At 38.0% G+C, this 12,661-nt stretch overlaps 1 pseudogene; it reads right to left on the bottom strand.

Moving 5' to 3' along the window:
• Positions 1–448: 448 nt before the first annotated feature.
• On the bottom strand, positions 449–1,080 carry LOC119800602 (annotated as a pseudogene).
• Positions 1,081–12,661: the final 11,581 nt, after the last annotated feature.

The raw sequence follows: 12,661 nt of genomic DNA, 5'->3' as shown, positions 1-12,661 counted from the left end.
CAGCCTACATAGCACCATCCAGCGCTATGAGAGCTAGGTGGCAAAGAGGAAGTTTCAACTTAGGTCCAGCTTGATTTCTCTACAACTTGCAACCAAAGTGTATGGTGTCTTCAACAATAGGATTTTTTTTTTTCTTTCATCTAGTTGAAAGCCAACTAGTAAAAGTGGAAAAAGGCAGTTTGCTTGTAGGGGTGCTCTGGGGTCTCCTTGACCAACAACTCATATGGAGGTACCCCCAACTGGCACTGGGGCTTCATTTAATAACCCATAGCTTACAAAAGTAACTTTATCCAGCTAAATCATATATCTCCCTTATAACTTATTTTTACATTTTATTTATTCATTTATTCATTCATTCATTCATTCATTCATTTATTCATTTTTCTCTGTTTAGGAAACATTTTATTGTTGCTCCAAGTATAGAAACTTTCATAGTTGATGGAGCCTTTCAGAGCATCTCTTTCAGGACACGGCTGAGCTTCTGAATCTCAGTCTTTGCAGGCATATCAATGTATTTCTCCCCAATTCGAAAACCAATGCTATCCAAAATTGACGGGATGATCTTTACCTCCTATTTTGATACTTAGCTTTGACTCATGAGGTTCTTCAGCACTGTCTTTAACTTAGAGAGAACAGCTTTATCTACAGGAGATGCTGTGGTCACCACGCAAGGCACATTTTTATGGTAAATACTCATAGTGGTGGGAAATGCAGAGATGACTCCCTGGGTGTTGCTTAGGTAACCGTTTTCAACAAGTAAATTCATCAGGTTGGCAATCAGTGGAGAAAACCTTTCCTTCCTTACGATGCCCTTCAAACGTTTTATTTTTGGGTAGAGCACTTAATGCAGGGATTCAGAACAGCAAGAAACACCTTGGGATCCTTCAGGAGTTGTCCCAGCAGCAGCAACTCCTTTTCCACTCAATCTAGCTTATCCTGTTTAGAGCAGCAGAATAAAGGGCGACCTTTTATGCCATATATCCAAGCAGCGGGCCTCACTAGCTTGGCAAAGGGCCTGACCACAGATGTACTGAAGCTCCACTCCTGTTCCGACAGACTGGACGCTGCTGGGGTGGCCATCTATTCCTAAATTATATTTTTAATTGACTGACAAATAGTAGCTTTTCACATATCTATCTTTTTCACATCCTAATTTTTAATTTCATAGTATTAAAAGATTAAAACATGATCATTAGTCTACAGCAGTAATAAATAATAATAATAACTATGAGGTCTATTAAATACGTTTAACAAAATCAAAATGTCTGTTCACCATTGACCACTGACGTAAGTGTAAGCACTGCAGCTCAGATGGAAAAGGATCCAGAAATTTTCAGATTTGTAACCTTACCCAAAATGCTTACAGAACTTAAGGTAAGATGTATACCTTAGCAAATATTTCAGAGAGTTAGAACAAAACAAAAAGCACATAAAATGAATAGCAGTAGTCCTCATTGGAAATAATCTGTCCTTTTATTTTGTTCTGCTCTCTGCCATATAGCAGGTGGCTTTTCTGGCATGGTACAGAGTTTTGTAGAAAACATTTTAAACAAACATGCTTGGGTCTAGAGGAGGGGAAACCATACCCCAACTCCAGATCCATCTTTTAATTGAAATGAGACAGCATAAAATAATAGTCTAATGCCGTTCATATGCCTCAATCCCTGTAAAACTGAATCCAGTCATCTAAGAACAAAGAAGGCTTAAAGATAGGAAAATTTTGAGCCCTAGACACAGACTGGAAACTGCAGGAGGAGATGAGAGACACACACCAGCCAGGGAGAAGTGTGTGTCAGGTATGTGTAAGCTGCAGCTGGCCTACTCCTTTGTTTTCTCCCCTCCCAGTAGATCGCTCTTATTTTTTTTTCTATTTTTTTGAGACAAGTGTTTTTGTCTTGTAAAATAAACTTCAGTTGAAATAATTAAGTTTTTGAATGCATTTCTTTTTACTTTCTCTTTTGTCTGTGTCAATGGTGTGTATGCATATGTGTATATGTGGTTGTATGTGCATAGGCACACATGTCTGTGTATATGCACACTCATGTGGATCCCAGAGTGCCTTTATTGATTGCTTTCCACCTTCTATATTGAATAATGGTATCTCCATTGAATCCAGAACTGTCTAGCTCATCTAATATAACTAGCAAGCTTGACTCGGGAAGCCCATGGTTTGAACTATGGAGTGCTAAGATTACAGGTGAGATAACATTCCCAACCAGCATTTATGTCAGTATGGGGACTTGAACTCAGCTCTTCGTGCTCAGGCAGCAAGTTCTTTATCCACTGAGATATTTACCTAGCCACTATCACATATTTCTTATAGAGACTAAAATCTATACTTGTCAAATAAAAATAATTACACCTCAGTCTGCATGTTGATCTGTCAAATTCTTAGCATGAATAAAAACTCCAAGTGATTACACCTAGTGGCAGAAGTGAAGTGGCCCAACTTCTTTCTTAATAGAATTTGCAGCCTATGTTCCAACCAGATCTTCTAGTACCCTGCCACTCACCACATTCTACCCTTGTCTACATTGGATTGCTTGAGGTAGATTCTGGAAGTGGAGCAGTACTCCCAGATGAGACTCTGAGATATCGATTAATTCAACCCTGTCGGCATTTCTGGCTGTAGGGAAGGCAGTCACACCACATGTTCTTTACTCAAAAGCCTACTACCCTAGGTCTGTAAAGAGAAAATTCTCTTATACAAGATGAACAAGATATCCTGGAGCTGTTCCAACACAGTCCCTGCTCAAAGAGAGCAAGAACATGAGCCTAGTGAGGAATACAGAGGTATCTGGTACCGGCAGATTTTATGTTGTAATTGGGTCACACCAATGGCCTGCTCAAGTTCCGTCATGCATGTAACTTGACCAGGGATTGTGCTGTGGTTGATTCACGAAGGATCTGGCATTTGCAGCTCTCAGTAGATGCTGCAGGTACTGAACTAGAACAATCTCTTTTGTCCTCCTATCTTTTCCAGAACTCTTTTAATGATTCCCAAATTATGTGAGACAATGGATAAAACTTAAAAGCATCAGTTAAAGAGGCAGAGAGAGTAAAATGGAGAGACAGGAGCACAGTATAAAGTTATGATAAGCAGAAGTCTGTGAATCTACCTAGTTATAAATGATGTAAAGTGAAGATGGCAGAATGGTTTTAGATTAGCACTCTAGGGCATCAATAGTCAATTTAAAAAGGGTAAAGTTTTGAGTGTATTAACATTTGACAGAATCATTTGGTTTAATTTATAATGATTTTCATAAATAAAAATCTAAAGCTGCTAACAATTTTATAGGTGTCCTGATTGCCATTTACTCTGAATTGACCATTATAAGCAACGGATAGTACATTACCTTTAGGCAACTTCTTTAGATCATCAATAATGCTATAAAAGTATAATTTTCAGTTTATCAGTATTTGTATGTAATTATAAAGACTAATTTTTATACAATGTTAAAATGTCATTTATATGTGTATTTGATGCCTCCCTGACTTTACCGGTTAAAATAACTGATCAGTTATAGATTTTTTAACGATACATTCCATCTGTTTAATGCAGTAGAGAGATTTCAAATTCATGTCTTTGGTCTCGATTTCCCTGCGAGGTAACCAATTTAAGTGAAATAAAGCGATTTTTAATGGAATAGACTGTTCAAATGACCCTATTTCCTGAAGAGGGCATTTTCATGAATATTTATTTAATCTCTTTTACTTTTCTCAGGTTTTATTTTAAATTATGTTCACCAGTATAACCTCGGTAGTTGAAAAATCTATTTTTTTCATGAAGGTACTGAATAATAAACACATACCTGTTGCGTAAGTTTCTAAAAGGTCCTATAACTTGCTGGTAAAATATTCATCTGCTGCCATCCAACCACAAATAACAGATACCCCCTTCTCTTTTCCTTTAAATATTTAAAGAAAAGTTTTAAAATCAACATACATAGAAATGATACTATGACAGTTGCAGCTACATAACTTTAATCCATCACAAATACAAATTATTGATATGCATGAAAAATGAAGTGAAGAACAAACACATACACAGAACTCAAAACTTTGTCTCTCTAAAATACATGACTATGACCAGTATACATAAAAACTTGAAGACAGACCATCACACATTTTTATTAACTTGTCCGAAACTAACTCACATAAAGGTTTTCCTTTCTTAATATTTTGGCTAAAACAATTATAATATTTTTTTCTTAATTTGTATCTTGAATTACTAAAAACAGTCAAGGAACATATTTGGCCTATGATATATGTGAATTTTCATGAAATATTACCATTATTTAAACTAACTGGAAAGGGGAAAATGAAATTCATAAGACAATTCTGTTCTGATGTTTCTGAGTCATAACAAAAAAAAATCTACAGAAAATCCCTGTGCCATAAACTCAAGCTTAGAAGCATAACATATTCATATCATATCTTCTCCCTCATACGTGCTGCTAAAACCGGCTTTTGAGATAGCAGGCTTTGTGAAATGTCTGAGGTTAACCACATGTTTTAATGCTGGGACCACACCACACTTTAAACAAACTGAAAAAACTTGTCCAGTGCCAGCACATGGTTTGAGGCCTGTTGAGTTACTTACATTATCTTTTCCTTATCTTCTCAGCTTAAGAGACAAACTGAAGTGACCAACTCATAAGATGTGGCACTACAGACATAGAAAATGGCCTGGGCAATTAGCACTCTCTTTCCCTCTTCCACCATTTTCCCCTCCATCTGGATTCCAAGGTTCTCAGAAGTATTGCCTGCTTGCACTGTTTCTCATTATATTAAATAATCCATCTGCCACTTTTAAACTTTAGAGTTTAAAACACTCAAACCCATATCTATGAGACATCATTTAGTATCTGTGTGAGACTGAAAGGTGCTCAATTTCCTCGAAAATGATAATGTCTTTTAAAATGATAATGTCTATCCCATGGAGCTGTGGTTAAAATTGATTTAGGTAATACATGTAAAAATGGTGGGGGTAATCAAGACCAGAAACATACTTGGAATGGTAATTATAAATTCAAAGGTGAATGTCTTCTACTGTCACACTAGACTATTCAACAGAATAAATAAAAACAAAACAAGAAAAACAAAATGTAAATGACTGTTCTGACTGGTTACTGAACTTGTACAATACTTTCTCCAGAAAACCAGAAGTTTCTGCTCTCTAGATGGCAACTCCAGTTCCAACTAAAGAGCTGCATAGAGCCTGATCCGATTCAGTTCAAACCCTAAAATCAGCCTGGTTACTCTCGCTTCCTCTCTCAATTAACCTTGATTTGTTTTTGCTCAGTGTTGTGATAAAAAGCTATAGGCATTAAGTCCAGTTCATGTTAGAATTTTCTATCCCCCTCAAAAGAAGGAGAACACAGTGAAAGCTGAGCTTATTTTGTTCATAGAAATAAAATCCTAAAATAACTGAGTTAGCCCTTCATGGGGAAAGTCCTAAGACTTTTGTCAACTATCAATTCAATATAGTCTCACTTTGGGAAACATCTACAGATGGTACTAATAACAGGAGCATCAATGATAATACAATCACATCTGTAGATGCCTAAGATATCTTGAGTAAGCAAGCATTTTCATACTGAATCACCAGGAGCCACTCTTGTGACCTATTATCTTTCAATAACAACAGTCAAATTTTACAAGATCTGTTAATTATAAGAGTAGTCTTCAACATCTGGGAGAAAGTAGATGACTAGGGTGCAGCTTGTACAAGCTGAGGGCTTACAAGCTAGAGTAACTTCCTCATGGATTCTTTAAGTACAGAAGTTTTCACATTTTAAACACAATGTTAACCCTCAACCATCATGTGAACCATCACAGGGCTATTTTAAACGAAGAAGAAAGTGGTAAATGCTACAAAGCATCATGTGGTGGAAAAGAATTCCAAAACTAAGTAAAAGTCAGTCAAGGGGATTGACTTCATAGACAACACATAGGCAGTTTGGGACATACTAAGTTTGAAGACCTGGTAGAACAGGCAAGATCTGACACAGAGCAGCTCCAACAATTCCTGTCTCAAGTATTTTCCTCTTCCACTTCAGAAACTTTTTGACTGCTGTTTAGGGTCAAGTATAGTACAAAACCTGGGGCACAAATGCTTATGATTCATACTTCTCTGATCTGTTCTGTTCTTACAGCTAACTATCCTAATAAGGCCTCCTTCTCCTTTGAACTTAACTGGACTATAAGCCTAAGAAGACATTCTTCTTCCTATCTTGTATTTCTCCCTCTCCTCTACCCTCTACTACTTTCCCTCCATTGCTGCACCTGCTGCAGCCTCCTCCTGCTGCTCTTCCTCCTCTTTCCCCTGCTCCTCTTCTTCTTTCTACTGCTTCTCTCGCTCCTCCTCTTCCTTATCGTCACACCCAAGACTCTAATCACTGTGAACAAGTCCTCCCTCTCTAGCCACACCACCAGCTCTTCCTTACTTGAGAATGTGAGCAAATAGGTCAAGACCATGATGGGGACACCCACTGAAACAGTTTTCCTGGGCTAATGGGAGCTCACCAACTCCAGCCGGACAGGAAGGAACCAGCATAGGACTAAACTAGGCCCTCTAAATGTGGGTGACTTTTGTGTGGTTGGCTCAGACTGTGGGGCCACTGAAAGTAGCACCAGGATTTTTATCCCGAATGCTTGTACTGGCTTTTTTGGGAACCCATTCTCTTTGGATGGATACCTTGCTCAGCCTAGATATAATAGGAAGGACCTTGGACCTTCCCCAAAGCAATGTGTCTTACCCTCTCTGACTCTCTAAGGAGTGGATGGCAGTTTGGGTGGGAGAGAAGTTGGAGGAAATGGGAAGAGGAGAGGGAGCAGGAACTGGAATGGATATGCAAAATGAAAAAAAATAGTTTGCTTTTTTAAAAAAATAAATTTATAATGACAAAAAAGTCACTGGTTACATACACCATGATATTACCAGCAAATCTGGGCCATCTTTAGAAGTAAGTGATCCTTTGTGAACACTATTATATAAAATTTAGACAGACATAATAAATTCTGAAGGTTTCATTTTATAAACTTCTATAATATCTCCACTCTAGATTAGTGGAGATCTAATAGGAGATCAGACAAATAAGACCCTTTACCTGCATTTTAACTATTTCTAAATCCTATTTCTTTTTTTACCTGAACTTCATTAGTTTTCCGTTTTATTCTTTAGGCTAAAACACTGTTCCCATTCAGATAGTCATGGCTGTCTTCCTATTAAGTACTCTGAGTGCAGGTGAAGCGAACAGAGTCCATTCCTAAATGGAACTTAGGATTCAAAGTGTGTGAGTCCCAAGGCACCAGAACAAAGAGCAAACGACTTCTTACTCACAGTGACCCTCAAGGTCTCGCTTTCTGAGATGTAACTAAGATCTAAACAGTCGCCCTCAGGAGAATCATAATCATGTCTGTTCTCGGAGAGTTTTATTTTAGGATCTTGACACACTTCAATTACCAGATAGAGAACAAAATACTTTATAAAAATAAATAAAAGCTGCAATCCTTAAGAACTCTCAACATAAAGGTCCCTCTTTATTCTCTAAACCTATCGCTTTTGGACATGATTTAATAATGCACTATCCCTTTGCAAAAGCATAATTGATCCTACATAGGGCACAAAGCTTGTGCTGGGAAAAGGATGTATTTACTGTTGAAGTTTATCCATAAATAGAAAAAAGCGGCTGATGCGAAAGTAAGGAAATGCAGATTACTGGGTCACCAAATAAAGACATAAGAAAACATAACTTACTCAGAATTCCCTTTAAAATAACCTTTAGAACTTTCTTTTAAGAAACACCATTTACAATAACTTCTCAAATTTTTCTGCTTTTATTAATGCATAGATTTTAATAAAATCTACTTAAGAGCTATGTGTGAGATTCACCTATACAAATAGGACAAGCTTAACTCCATTATACATAGTTTTGTTTTCTTTTTAATTTCTTGAAGAAATTGTGAAGAGAACCATTTTGATGTTTAGGGATGCACTGATTGCAGAGCTTTGTATCAAGTTAGGTAGGATGATGGTAACATGCCTAGAATTCACTACTCACAAGTTGAAAGGAGGATCAGGAGTTCCAGGCTACCTTCTTCTAGATATATAGTGAGCTTTAGATAAGCCTGAACTGCACGGAACCCTGTCTAAATAAAACAAAGGGTGGGACATGTATCACATTTTTTTAGTATCTTTGACTGCTCCAGATTCATTGTTTGGGTCAATTACAAACAGTGGAAATGGACTCCATTTACTTCAGCAAAAGATGCTGCATTGAGATGATGCTGAGATAACTCACAGGTTTTGAGGAAGAGTTCAGAAAAAACAAGACAAAAAAAAAAAAAAAACAAAAAACAAACCGCTGGTCCTGTAATAGGTAAAAGGTAGAAATAAGCTATGGAATACCAGCAGCAGGTTATGCCAATACCACTGCATACCGCAAACCAACAACTCAGTTTTGTGTTTCCACATTCAAAAATCTAAAATTCTAGTGTGTATTGACCTCTTCCAGCATGTTTGCATTAAAAATAAAGATTTCTGTTTCACAGAAACATTACATCTAAAATTAACAGAGATAAGGGTAAGACGTTTGCAATATACAAAACCAGCATGGTATTTATAGCTAGCATCTGATGGGAATTTTAAAAAATTAACTAGGAAAACAGAAATCCCAATAGAAAACAGTGTAAGAAATCAACAAATAATTCTAAAAGAGAGAACTCCACAGTGGTTGGTGAAGCTTAAGAGGAAAGTCTATGCCCTTCCAGTAATCAAAGAAATGTAAATTAGGTACAAGTGCTAGCCTGGAAAGATCTGTCACCAATCACATACCTCACCTGTTACTGAAAGGCTGAATGACTGATGGGTGGGAGACACAGGCTCAGAACTAAGCAAGATTTCAGAAGTCACTTTCAGAATCATGGATTCTGAGGGCTGCTTAGGAATCTGTTATGGGAGCTGAGAGGGTAGTAAGCAGCCACCCGAACCCAAAGAGCTTTGCATCTTTGCCTGATTCCAAAAATACTGTCCTGGGAGAAGCCTCCAGTCCCTCAGTGCCAAAAACTTTGCTTACAGTGTTGGTTTCAGAGTGGTATGCAGAGGCAACTTAACCTGTTGGAGGCCCCTCGGTTCAGGGCAGAACTGGGCCTAAAAGCTGCAGGGTAGCTTGCATCTCCTGTTTTTGTAGACTTGTTCCCACTGCCCGACTCTTCTACACAAATTCCACCACAGTGCATAGTAACCTTCACAGCTGAAGAGTCAGTTCACCCTGTCTCGGGATATCTGGTTGGAATCACAGTTTCCATTTTTGTCAGGTTGGGAATGGATTGACTCTCCGGCCTTAGCCCAATCAGGTGGGCTTAGCAGGTTAGAACCGTTCCTATCTCGGTTAATCTTGATATATCATAATCATATGAACATCTACTCCAGGACGCAGACGCCACCTCTAACTCAGTGGTTAGCAGAAGTGGAGTCTGCTTCTGTGGGGCTCTTAATGGGAACAGAGACCTTATTCAGAAAACACTGCCCTGGACTGCAGACTCCCAGGGTTTTTGCTGTGAGTGCCTGTGGGACCAGTGAAGAGGGGAAAGATCAGACCCTCCTGGTTGCCTCCCTTGGTGCTAGAAGCAGGAAGGTGAGACAGAAGGGTCTCTGCAGCCCATAAAACCTCACATGCAGGAAGCAAGCAGAGCACCACACTTCAAAGCTGACTTCCATAGCCCAGGCTGGGGAGGTGTCCTGAGAACGATGTTCTAAGAGAATTGGTGGTATCTGGAAAGAAACAAAGAAATTAAACTAAACTAAACTAAATTAAACCAAGAACAGATCTTAGCAGTCAGAGAATGAAGAGATAGTATCGTGCTGGGCAAAATTAGAAAGCACATGGACTGGAGAAGAGTCACACGCTAAATAAGAACACCGGAGTCCCAACGTTTTTGCCTCCGTGAAACCTGTCCTTGCTGATCCAGCATTTCAGCAGTAGGTCTGACCCTGCCCACTTCCCAGTTTTCAACCTACCTCTACTGAGCACTCAGAAAGCCAGATCAGAAGGACTGAGAGTTTGAGGACGTCCTGAACATGATAGTAAGACCCATCTAGAAAGACCACTAACAGAACTGGAGAAGCAGTTCCTCCGGGAATGTACTTCTCTAGCATGCCCAAAGAACTGAGGGTTTTGTTTTATTTTGTTTTGTTTTCAATTAGCATGATTTTTTGAGACTCTAACTACAATATTTCTCCCTTCCCTTTCTGCCCTCCAAACCCTCCACATATCTCTCCCCGCTCTCCTGCAAATGCATGGCCTCGTATTTTCACTAATTGTTATTTATGTGCATGCATATATGTATATGCATGTATGTTCCAAACTATCACCTATTCAGTCTGTATACTGTTCCTTGTACATATGTTGTCAGGGCTGGCTGACTGCCACTGGAGTACCAACTGAGGAGCTGAGTTTGATCCACAACACTGCATTAATGGATGCAGTGGCAAATGCCTACAGTCCTGAGTCAGGACTGGAGTCAGGAGGGTCAGAAGTTAAGTGACATCCTTGGCTACATAGGGAATCGAAGGCCAGTATGGGTTTCCAACCCAAACAACTAGAAACAAAATTTCAGGGGACTGCATCTGAGATTTCAATATTTCTAAAGCTACGTTCAGTCTCTTTAGTGCATCCAGAGATGCAAACCTGTGATTTGTTTGAATATTATGACATCATCTGAAGATGAAAAAAAATATGAATGAATAGGAACAACATGAATGAAGTCACAATAAAAAGTTGCTTTAAATCTTCATAGTCAAACCCAAACTAGAAAGGCAGAGAATGCTAAGTACTAGCAGTGGCATGACCTATAAGAACCATACCCACTGTAGTTGGAAGCAAGAATGAGGTAAGATTTTCTCAGAAATAATGTGACTCTACCCAGTTAATATAATATGTGTATAAATCCTACATTAAATGTACATCCCAAAGATGTTGAACAAGAATGCTAAAGACTAAGCATGTATGTTACCTTCGGTGTTACTATAGAAGAAAGCTCATATGTCCATCATCGGTAAAGAAAAAAATATTGAACAGTTGTATGCCTACACACAATAGATTGTACTATGTAAGCAGCAGATTAGATATCCCCATAGTACTCTGGGAAACAATGGCATTGATGAGACTCTATCTGACCTTTTGACATTAACACAAGGCAATGTCATCTACAAAATTCAAACTTAAAAACCACACAATCCGGTTCTAAGCAACTCCAAAAGAAAACAAAAACTTATAATCTTACAACGTTTTAGGTATTTTATGATTTTATGTAGGCCATACCCATAGCTATCTGCCACCACATAGTGGCCTTTGAGTCAGAGTTGGACATGCTAGCTCAAGTGAAAAATTAAGGCAGCATAAAATACATTATTCAATGTCATTCATTCAAAATTGCACACCGTCATAATAATAATATACATTTCATATAAGGAAAGACACAAATAGGGATGTTTTGTATATTAGAAAGCATGCACATGATGTGAATTGGACGTGAAAATAAAAGGGACTGCTAAGTAGCTGAAATAAAGCAGCAGTCTTGAATGGACTAGAATTGATAATATAGTATGACATAAGAGACATTCGCGCAGTCTTCTTATGCATATTCATATATCTCCTAATCCCTTTTCATTTCTGAGAGATGTTGCTCTTACTTTTTTACTGTTTTCTATTTGCTTAATTGTTTCTCTTCCTTTAGGTATATGTACATCTTCTCCCGTGGTGAAAACAACATTTGCACCGAAATCGTCCATCCCACAACTTCTTCTCCCAGGCATTTTTAGGATACCCCACATACGTCTTAAATGATGTACTTTAGGTCCAGGGCATCTTGCATTAGAATTTAATTTTTGTTGCTTAAGTCAATCTCCTAACCTTACCTATTACAACACCACCCTCTTACACATGAAAATGCATATAATTGATTCTTCAGACAGAAGGAAATTTCTTTCTCACAATGTTAAAAAAAATGATTGTGTTCATTTTGGATATACCCTTCCCAAGGGCAAAGGCTCAGAAATATAATTATTTATAAAATTTGCTCAACTAATTTTCACATCTTCCTAAATGGATTTCAAATGTCCACTTCTCTTTATATCATCAACCTTTAATTCTTCAGAAACAATAGCAAGTTCATTTACCCACTGTCTAGAATTTAAAGTGTCTCTCTTCAGCATGGAAAACAGTGCTTCAGCATAGCATATAAATTTGTTACAGAAATATGCCCCCCAGGTCTTCTTAGAATTTTGTCTTCTGTCAGAATCCTTCTTTCCCAACTTGTGCTCTTAGTTTTATCCGATAAATTTTTGCTCAGTCTGAATCTCCTGGTCAGGTTTGACCTTCCACACAGGCATTAATACAAACTCACTTTGTATTGTGTTCTCGTGACCTGCCATTAGCATTTTATAATTCTATTAAATAACATCCATCATACTTTATAATCAGAACCTAAGGAATATGGTTATTTATTTTTCTTTCTGCAAACAGATAGGAACAATTACCTTGTTCCTAAGCCACTTCTTGTTATAAAAACAACTTTTTCACATGTAAAAATAGATTAATTGGATTGGCTTACAAGATAGAGGTTGCCTCATCCAACAGCAGCTGCCTGTATACTG

The sequence above is a fragment of the Arvicola amphibius genome, chromosome 14 (assembly GCF_903992535.2).
Source record: "Arvicola amphibius chromosome 14, mArvAmp1.2, whole genome shotgun sequence".
Taxonomy (NCBI): domain Eukaryota; kingdom Metazoa; phylum Chordata; class Mammalia; order Rodentia; family Cricetidae; genus Arvicola; species Arvicola amphibius.
Note: the sequence above shows the minus strand (reverse complement) of the source record. Positions and strands in the feature narration are given on the sequence as shown.